This window comes from Oncorhynchus tshawytscha, linkage group LG04 (assembly GCF_018296145.1).
Source record: "Oncorhynchus tshawytscha isolate Ot180627B linkage group LG04, Otsh_v2.0, whole genome shotgun sequence".
In the NCBI taxonomy this organism is placed as follows: domain Eukaryota; kingdom Metazoa; phylum Chordata; class Actinopteri; order Salmoniformes; family Salmonidae; genus Oncorhynchus; species Oncorhynchus tshawytscha.
In genome coordinates, this window is record NC_056432.1 from 23,656,453 (window position 1) to 23,666,948 (window position 10,496).

General features: G+C 45.4%; 2 long non-coding RNA genes across 2 annotated transcripts; both read left to right on the forward strand.

Annotated features, from left to right (window-relative positions):
• Positions 1 to 2,745: 2,745 nt before the first annotated feature.
• On the forward strand, positions 2,746 to 3,991 carry LOC121846352. The gene is made up of 3 exons (XR_006083208.1): positions 2,746 to 2,940; positions 3,805 to 3,841; positions 3,949 to 3,991. It is a non-coding gene; the product is annotated as an uncharacterized LOC121846352 (long non-coding RNA).
• Positions 3,992 to 7,243: 3,252 nt separating this feature from the next.
• On the forward strand, positions 7,244 to 8,079 carry LOC112248404. Its single transcript, XR_006083207.1, has 3 exons — positions 7,244 to 7,421; positions 7,608 to 7,689; positions 7,825 to 8,079. It is a non-coding gene; the product is annotated as an uncharacterized LOC112248404 (long non-coding RNA).
• The last annotated feature ends 2,417 nt before the right edge of the window (positions 8,080 to 10,496 follow it).

The following is a 10,496-nucleotide window of genomic DNA, read 5'->3' on the forward strand; positions in this document are numbered from 1 at the left end:
TGATAAAAATTCCTTAACAGAAAATAAGTATGATTGGAAGTTTAGGCAAGTAATTCCAATTGGGGAATTGTTGTGGGATGTTAGCATATCATATTTTTTTTGTGACATCTGCTGATGAAAAAAGGGCTTTATAAATACATTTTACTGATTGATAATTGATTGTATGAAATGGAGTAGCATGCTTGATAAACCATAAATTAAACGCAAAAACTTGAACTTACAAATATTTTCGTTTGGCAGAAGTTCGACAAGATATGATCTTTTTTCTAATGACATTGACAATTCATATAGTCATTAGACTTAGGCCTAATTGTGACATCATGTGTGTATGACATCTTTGAAGAATGCTCTGGCTTCAGCCAATCGGAATCGAGTAATCAACAATGCTTTGCATAATTCATTCATAATTCGTTCATATTCCCAAAAGATTCTGGGACCCTGTGAAGTCCATGGAGAACAAGAGCACCTCCTCCCAGCTGCCCACTGCACTGAGGCTAGGTAACACGGTCACCACCGATAAATCCATGATTATCGAAAACTTCAACAAGCATTTCTCAACGGCTGGCCATGCCTTCCGCCTGGCTATTCTAACCTCGGCGAACAGCTCCGCCCCCCCCCCCGCAGCTACTCGCCCAAGCCTCTCCAGGTTCTCCTTTACCCAAATCCAGATAGCAGATGTTCTGAAAGAGCTGCAAAACCTGGACCCGTACAAATCAGCTGGGCTTGACAATCTGGACCCTCTATTTCTGAAACTATCCGCCGCCATTGTCGCAACCCCTATTACAAGCCTGTTCAACCTCTCTTTCACATCATCTGAGATCCCCAAGGATTGGAAAGCTGCCGCAGTCATCCCCCTCTTCAAAGGGGGAGACACCCTGGACCCAAACTGTTACAGACCTATATCCATCCTGCCTTGCCTATCTAAGATCTTCGAAAGCCAAGTCAACAAACAGGTCACTGACCATCTCGAATCCCACCGTACCTTCTCCGCTGTGCAATCTGGTTTCCGAGCCGGTCACAGGTGCACCTCAGCCACGCTCAAGGTACTAAACGATATCATAACCGCCATCGATAAAAGACAGTACTGTGCAGCCGTCTTCATCAACCTTGCCAAGGCTTTCAACTCTGTCAATCACCATATTCTTATCGGCAGACTCAGTAGGCTCGGTTTTTCTGATGACTGCCGTGCCTGGTTCACCAACTACTTTGCAGACAGAGTTCAGTGTGTCAAATCGGAGGGCATGCTGTCCGGTCCTCTGGCAGTCTCTATGGGGGTGCCACAGGGATCAATTCTCGGGCCGACTCTTTTCTCTGTATCTATCAATGATGTTGCTCTTGCTGCGGGCGATTCCCTGATCCACCTCTACGCAGACGACACCATTCTATATACTTCCGGCCCGTCCTTGGACACTGTGCTATCTAACCTCCAAACGAGCTTCAATGCCATACAACACTCCTTCCGTGGCCTCCAACTGCTCTTAAACGCTAGTAAAACCAAATGCATGCTTTTCAACCGTTCGCTGCCTGCACCCGCACGCCTGACTAGCATCACCACCCTGGATGGTTCCGACCTTGAATATGTGGACATCTATAAGTACCTAGGTGTCTGGCTAGACTGTAAACTCTCCTTCCAGACTCATATCAAACATCTCCAATCGAAAATCAAATCTAGAGTCGGCTTTATATTCCGCAACAAAGCCTCCTTCAATCACGCTGCCAAACTTACCCTAGTAAAACTGACTATCCTACCGATCCTCGACTTCGGCAATGTCATCTACAAAATAGCTTCCAACACTCTACTCAGCAAACTGGATGCAGTTTATCACAGTGCCATCTGTTTTGTCACTAAAGCACCTTATACCACCCACCACTGCGACCTGTATGCCCTAGTCGGCTGGCCCTCGCTACATATTCGTCGCCAGACCCACTGGCTCCAGGTCATCTACAAGTCCATGCTAGGTAAAGCTCCGCCTTATCTCAGTTCACTGGTCACGATGGCAACACCCACCCGTAGCACGCGCTCCAGCAGGTGTCTCTCTCTGATCATCCCTAAAGCCAACACCTCATTTGGCCGCCTTTCGTTCCAGTTCTCTGCTGCCTGTGACTGGAACGAATTGCAAAAATCGCTGAAGTTGGAGACTTTTATCTCCCTCATTAACTTCAAACATCTGCTATCTGAGCAGCTAACCGATCGCTGCAGCTGTACATAGTCTATCGGTAAATAGCCCACCCATTTTTACCTACCTCATCCCCATACTGTTTTTATTTATTTACTTTTCTGCTCTTTTGCACACCAATTTCTCTACCTGTACATGACCATCTGATCATTTATCACTCCAGTGTTATTAATCTGCAAAATTGTAATTATTCGCCTACCTCCTCATGCCTTTTGCACACAATGTATATAGACTCTTTTTATTTCTACTGTGTTATTGACTTGTTAATTGTTTACTCCATGTGTAACTCTGTGTTGTTGTCTGTTCACACTGCTATGCTTTATCTTGGCCAGGTCGCAGTTGCAAATGAGAACTTGTTCTCAACTAGCCTACCTGGTTAAATAAAGTTGAAATAAAAAAAAATAAAAAAAATATTCACTTCAGTTGTCTGCCGATGGTTCACTGATGTTTTTTCAAAGGAGGTATTAGTATTTCCTCTAAACAGCCTACAACAATAAGCTACACATCATGTCAGATGACAGCAAGGTATGGTTCATTTAGCCTATTTTGAGATTAGAGGAGAAATTACTAACCATATAGTAGGTCACTAACACAGCAAATAAGTTCTTTCATAAAGTCACAAACTAGGACTGATATTGACCTCTCATTTATCCACCAGAGCGTGAAATGGGAGGATTTCCCGGATGACCAAAATAAAGTTGTGGCGAATATGAAGAATGAAACAGAGACACATGAGACCAACAAGAACAGGACAGGAGGCAAGGTAAGAAATATGCTGTCCTTTACACATGCTCTGCCTATTTAGGCACAGATCTAGGATTAGTTTACTATCACTAAATCCTAGCCTTAAAGCATTAGGAGGAGACGCTACACTGACCTTAGATCTGCTATGTGACCTATAATCTGTTGTCATGTAGGCTAAACGTAAGTCCAGTGACTGTGCCAAGAAGACTTCTGTGGAGGAAGACAGCAGCATTGGTGCAGGTCTGAGATTACTTCATGTTGGGTGCAGTTTGTGTTCAAATCCATCAGCACTGATCTGAGAAGATAGTATCTATATAGGTGAAAGCAATATAGTGGAGGCCCGCAGAGAGATGTGCTTTTACCTGTCCAGTGCAATCAAATCACTAAAGGTGAAGGAAATTAGGGATCAAGTTCAGATTCAACTTTAGATTTCTCTTTGCGGTTTCCCAGAGTCTTCTCAGACACCCGGGTGTGGTTTCCGGGAAAGGGGATCTATCATTGAGCAGCTGGAGAAGGAGGCTCAGAGGACTCTAATGCCTTCTCTCAAGAATGGGACATGCTGTGCCCCAATCCTCCTCTCCTTCCCGAGGAGTCTAACTGATGAGCAATGTCCCATGTCTTTTTCTAACCTCACATACAACAACTCTGAATTTATAGTCATAGTGCACCTTCTAACCACAAATGGGATTTCAAACACTACACCTAACATCACTATAACCACACCCCTAACTCTTCCTGTAAATCAAGAACAAAATGTCTCATGTACTTGCTAAAAGCTTAATTAAATACACGTTTATTTTCCCTAACATGGCTATCTAGTGACTCCACTAACTCAATACCAGTGTGCAGGTAAAATATGTTTCCTTTCTTTTCTTTTCTCTAGCCAATGGAGAGTGATTCAGCATGGCATGAAAAATAACGTAAGTCTCTCCACATAAGGTTCTGGTCAAAAGTTGTGCGCCATATAGGGAATGGTGTCATTGAATTGCTTGATTGACAAAAACATTACTCTGTTTGTTGGCCATAGCTCACATTCGAGCAGCTCTCCATGCTGTGTCTGAAGATTGTTACGGTCGTGACCCAGACAGCCCTCCGCATTCTCCTACCAGCGCTAGCTCGAATCATGGGAGTGAACCTGAGGAGTGGGCCAACCTCCCCAGAATCCCAGTGCTCTCTGACAGGGTCTGAGGATTCATTAGGCAGTGTGGATGAGAGAGAGAAAAGGCTGCTGATCAGTGAGATGAACTACTGGACTAAGGAGAGGAGGAGGAATGGCAGTGCAGGGTGCCGCCAAAAATCCACTCGCAGAACCTCATCACCATGCTGTTCGCCTAAGAGGCATGTTCACAGCAATATTTCAACTTAATAATGGCAAGACCTGACCCATACTTATCATAAATTATTAACTTGGAATTCACACCTTGTAGAGTTAAAGTTCTGGTCAGAAATGTTGCCACTGAGGGGGTGGGTCCAGGTGAAAGTCATTTTTAACTGGGTAAGCCATAAAGTAATCTATGAATAAATAAATCAGGTACATGCCTTTCAGAATTAATCATATTCTGATGTCGTACAAACATAAAAATCAGGCAAAAAATCATGTCAGTTGGCTTTAGGCTTCTAGAACTACAGTGGTATGAGAAGTAACCCATCATTACTCTAATTTGGTTTTCAGGCTCACTAATGATTAGATACCAGTTGGTCACATTTGCATGGCATAAGGGGTGATTGTGTGTTTATCTTCAAGGTCCCAGACCTCATTGCAGAGCTTGCCTGCAACTAGAGAGGCTCCCCTCATGGAGGAGCCTCTAAAGGCTCTTTTTGGGGTAACGGAAGAGAGCCTCCTGATATCCCTGGTTGAGGGTCACTCCAACCCCACCTCCTCCAGCTCCTCCGAGTTGAGCTGTGCTATCGTGGGAGAGGTAGTACACCAGCTTAACTCTGGCCTCTCAGTGGCCATTCAGGCCAGCTCGGGGAGTTGCCCCCCTATGGACAGTCAGGACATAGCAGCAGGCAAGGAGGTCATTCGGGTAGCCTCGATGCAGATCCTGGGTGAGCTACAGAGCCAAACGTCTGAGCCAGAGTGGGTAGGGTTTATCGAGCCCCTCATGGACCCTGTGACCGATGATGTGCTGGATGCCATTGTCGGCACAATGGACAAAATGGCACAGGACTTCAACATCCTATTGGATCTGGCCAAGATGACGACAATCTTGGGGTCTAAATTTCTGACCAATCTTCAATGTGACCTTGATGTTGAGTGTCCATCTGGGAAAGAAGGGACCACTCACTTTCTCAAAGAGACTGGATCCTCTACCAGTGTGGTGGCCAGAAAGCTTCAGACCATCTCTAGTCCCGACTTTCAGTCTAAAGCCCTCAAGGCGGTGAGCACCATCCTTACAAGGAAAGTCAGCAGCTCTTCTGGTATGGCTCCTTTTTCTAGAACTTCTAGTGCTGCTCCTAGCCTTACTGAAGCCCCCCTGAATATCAGCTGCACAGCCCTGACACCTGTAACCTCCACTGCCACAGTGATTGTTAAGGCATTTGTGGGAGGCATGGAGACGATACCATCATTTGAAGGTACATGTGAAACAGTTGATTGGCCAGTTCCTGTAAATTACCACAAAATAGGGTCTTCACAGATGATAACCTTCTCTCTAGCCCGCACACTCTACGGCCGTATACGAGCAAAGCTGAGGGACGTTTTAACTCTATCCGCTCGAGAAGAAGGTGTGGCTAAGGATGCTTCTCTTCAGGAGTTTTCAGACACCCTGGAAAAGGCAACTGTTTCAACTGTTGAGGTCCAGTTGAGGTCCAGTTACCCAGCACCGAACTTCTCAACTGAGCTCAGAAGAGAGTGTCAGAATCACACAGTCCTCTACTAGTCTGATTCAGAGCATTAAGAAGCTCTCTAGCAATGACTTTCAGACTCAGGCAGAAGAGGCAGTGAGTAAAGTGCTGATGAGATCCAGTCATTCCTTTATCACACAGATCAGCCATACTGGTCTTCAGAAAAGTCTGCAGGCTGGCTTATCATCTAGCTCACCATCAGATATCCATGTCCTTTCAGAATCCATGTCCTCCATGTCCTCTGAGAATACAGCCTCTGGATTAGTGGAAACCTTTGTCAAAGGAATGGCGACTATTTTCCAGAAAAATGAGTCCACTAACACTGTGCTACTGGAAAGAAGTGGGAGAGTTTCGCAGTGCTCCCACGGGGGCTCCCAACTGGATGATACTGAATTGAGTGTTAAAATATCAGAAGAGAAGCTTTGGTCAACAGCTAAGACCATCTGCGTCAGTATGAAGAACACACTTAAGGATTTCTTCACAGGGCTGAAGCCATCCGGATCCGAAAGGACAGAAAAAGCTTCTTCCAACGAGACCCTTGGGGAAATCCTGGTTGCTATCCAGAGTGAAATCTCAAACTTCGGGCGAATTAAGGATTCCAGGGAGCTCCTTCAGATCAATGATATGTTAGGAACTATGCTGAAGGAGGTTGAGAAAAGTGAGGATGACAGTGAAGAAGTCTGCCAAGACATCCCTAGAGCCTGTTCATCTTTATCCACTTCTTTAAATGGTCGTAGTTCCTTGTCCAGCTCTTCAAAGGGTCCTAGGTCAGAGTGTGAGTTAGAGATCAACCTCCCTGGCACTCCCATCCCTGACGAAGTGCGTTTTGATCTGACCATCGTCAGGAGCTCCTGCATCGACACCAGGGTCTCTAAAATGCCAGAGATTTCTACAAGTCACCTAAAGACAAAGATGATGGCACACACAGATGAACCCCTGTATCGTAACAGTCCAATGACTGACAGCAGACGACCACCGAGTGCTAAAGCCTCTTTTCGATCCTCCACTCCGTCTTTCACCAGCAAGGGAACCTCTTTGGTACCAAAGGGAGATGGGATTGACATTGAAGAGAAGGAGGAGTGTATCCCCAGCAGCTCTGGCCATCTGAGGGAGCTCTTAATCACCCCGCACATCAGCAGTGCCACTGCATTCCCACTGCAGTACTTGATGTACTCCAGCAAAGATGTCATCTGTTTGGTCACCATACTGGTGATACGGTTGCTATCGAAGATCAGACCCTCAGCCCTAGATGAACCCTCCCAACAGGCAGCAGAGATGACAGAAACATCTCAGCAACTCATCAGACAAGTCCTGTCTGAGTTCTGTGCTGTATCCAGATTCTCCAGGACACAGGCATATTGCCAGAACCTGAACATCCACAGGGTGTTCAGAGGTGTACATAAAAACCTCATGGAGGAGTTTGGCTCTTATAACACCCTGCAAGCAGCTATTTCCTCCCAGGACCCTGTATTTGACAGAGTCCTGGTAAAGTCCTTGACCCAGCAGCTGGTACAGGGATGCAAGGAGGCGTCAAGACCAGCTTCTGCTGCAACAAACCCATCAGACCAGGCTGAGACAGAGAGGGGGGCTGAGCAGAAAGCAAGAAGGAGCTTCCTTTGCTTTTCAATGACCAAACTCAGGATCAACTTCAAGGTATAGCAGGGAGTTAGCATTTGTTTTTGGTTCCAGCTAGGTGCTGATGTTATTGATGTGGCTATAATAAGACAAATACATGAGATAAATATGTTTTATTCATCACTAAATTGTTGCCTTGGATTCAGAAGTGTTCCATTTATTTATTTATTCTCTGTACCATTTTCTTTACCTTTCTTCTGTTAGCGTTCCAAGAGAGGAAACAAAAAGGACTGCCATTCAGTCCAGGAACAGACTGAGATTCCCTCTACTGATGGACATTGCATAGGTAAGGACTTTAGAGCTCTGCTATAGCTTGTAGTTTTGTTTAGGTGTGTGTTAGAAACATAGGTATGCCTAACAAACTCATAGCACTGTTATTTTTCAATGTTACTATACTGCATCTCTCTCTCTCTGTTTCTAGCTCCAGTTGGAGAGGTTTCTCCCTCCATATCTCAGCCTGTCAAAAAACGATCCTTGATTGTCAGGGTCTTTTCAGCAATGATGAAGCCATTCAGGCGCTTTACCAAGAAGAACCTGTAACCTGTTACGCTGCATGAAGAACTACTTTTGTAACAGCAAGACTTTTGACAAGAGGAATTTCTGCATGTCTACCCTTTCAGAGTCTATTTGATCAAATAAATGGCAATGATTTTACAAGAATTTCAAGTGTTTTGGAAGATTAGTTAAACTGAAGCAGCTTTTCTCAGAGAAATGCACTAGTTCCCCCTTGGTTACACTTTTATTGTTCAGCTTTTGAGTTGGCAGGACTTGGGGCAGCAGGTAGCCTTGTGGTTAGAGCGTTGGGCCAGTAACTGAAAGGTTGCTAGGTCAGATCCCTGAGCTAACCATGTAAAAATATGACGTTCTGCTCCTGAACAAGGTAGTTAACCCACTGTTCCTAAGCTGTCATTGTAAATAAGAATTTGTTCTTAACTGACTTGTCTAGTAAAATAAATAAAATAACCAGAGCTTAACTCTAATACAATAGTTGCTGCATAGACTGTCAGACAACCAGATATTCTTAATTAATTTAGTAAGAGCTTATTAGCAGCAAGGGGAAAACACATAGAGGAGAATTAGCTATCTGCAGCTAGATCAACCCTCTGAGATGCTTTCTATATGTTGAAAATATAAGGTCCAACAGTTGACAGTGTATGTCAGAGCAAAAACCAAGCCATGAGGTCAAAGGAATTGTCCGTGGAGCTCAGAGACATGATTGTGTCAAGGCACAGATCTGGTGAAGGATACCAAAACATTTCTGTAATATTGAAGGTCCCCAAGGACACAGTGGCCTCCATCATTCTTAAACGGAAGAAGTTTGGAACCACCAAGACTCTTCCTAGAGCTGGCCGCCAGGCCAAACTGAGCAATCGGGGGAGAAGGGCTTTGGTCAATTCAAAATAGCTCTACTCTGAGAACTACTTTTAATCACAGAGTGGAAAACATAGAACAATACTTTGTGGATCACAATTATGGGTGTATTCTGGAATAAGACAAACCTATACATAGAGTTGGAGTCTGAGTGTGTGTACACACAGCCACCTCTTTAACCACTCTTCAAAATATTTGGCAGCCTTTGAGATGGAGAGGCAGGAGAATGAGTGACAGAACAAGAGTATAATAAAAGCATGACTTCTCTCCCACTCCTGCTCACAGCAGCAGTGCAGTGGAGTATCTTCAACAGCCATAGGCCCAGGGATTTCACATCACATTCCATGATGCAATGCAGAATACGGCTCCACACAGAACAACGACCAAACCCATAAGATAACATTTAGCACAGCCAAACATCATATATCACATGAAGAGGCATGTGTGTTCTCCAGACGTGATACCTTGTCATGGACCTGCTGGTTCGATCTTTCGCCCCCTTCCCCCACCTCTCTCTCTCTCTTTCCCTCCCCCACCTCTCTCTCTCTCTCTCTCTCTCGCTCTCTCTACCACACCTGTTGTCTCGACCTCTGAATGTTCGGCTATGAAAAGCCAACTGATAATTACTCCGGAGGTGCTGACCTGTTGCACCCTCTGTAACCACATTATTTTGTTGACTCTGCTCGTTATCTATGAAGAATGTTTGAACTACAGTATTTGAAGAACGATGGGGCTGCCTCTCAGGGCAGAGTCTCCCGTCTGTCCTGAGCTGCCAGAGTCTCCCGTCTGTCCTGAGCTGCCAGAGTCTCCCGTCTGTCCTGAGCTGCCAGAGTCTGTCTGTCCTGAGCTGCCAGAGTCTCCCGTCTGTCCTGAGCTGCCAGAGTCTCCCGTCTGTCCGGAGCTGCCAGAGTCTCCCGTCTGTCCGGAGCTGCCAGAGTCTCCCGTCTGTCCGGAGCTGCCAGAGTCTCCCGCTGCCAGAGTCTCCCGTCTGTCCGGAGCAGAGTCTCCCGTCTGTCCAGCTGCCAGAGTCTCCCGTCTGTCCGGAGCTGCCAGAGTCTCCCGTCTGTCCGGAGCTGCCAGAGTCTCCCGTCTGTCCGGAGCAGCCAGAGTCTCCCGTCTGTCCGGAGCTGCAAAAGTCTCCCGTCTGTCCTGCGCCGTCAGCCAGCTCTGGCAGGGGGGGGGGTTCATAGTCTCTGATTGGGAACCATATTTAGGTAGCCTGTTTTGTCATTGTGGGTTGTGGGTGATTGTTCCCTGTGTCAGAGTTTGTGCCACAGGACTGTTTCGTTTATATTCACTTTGTTATTTTGTATTGTGTCATGTTCAGTTTATTCTATTAAAACATGGACACTTACCACGCTGTGTTTTGGTCCGATCCTTGCAACACTTCAGACGAACAGGGGGAAATCCGTTACACCTGTGAAATAGATCAGATGTTTTATCTCCTCTCAAGGTCTGTTGATTTACAGTATCTCAGAATCAGGAACTGTCATATCCCATGTGATATGTCAAAACAAGTTGATGCATGTATTATCATGTTGCATTGGGTTTGTATTTGTATTTATTGTGGATCCTACTCTTCATGGGGTCCAGTAAAATGAAGGCAGTTATACAATTATAAAAACATTCCTATACATTCACAACAGATTTCACAAAATCCATGTTCCTGTTTGATTTCGGGGTAGGCTGTCAACAGCATGTACTGTGACACTATGATATGTA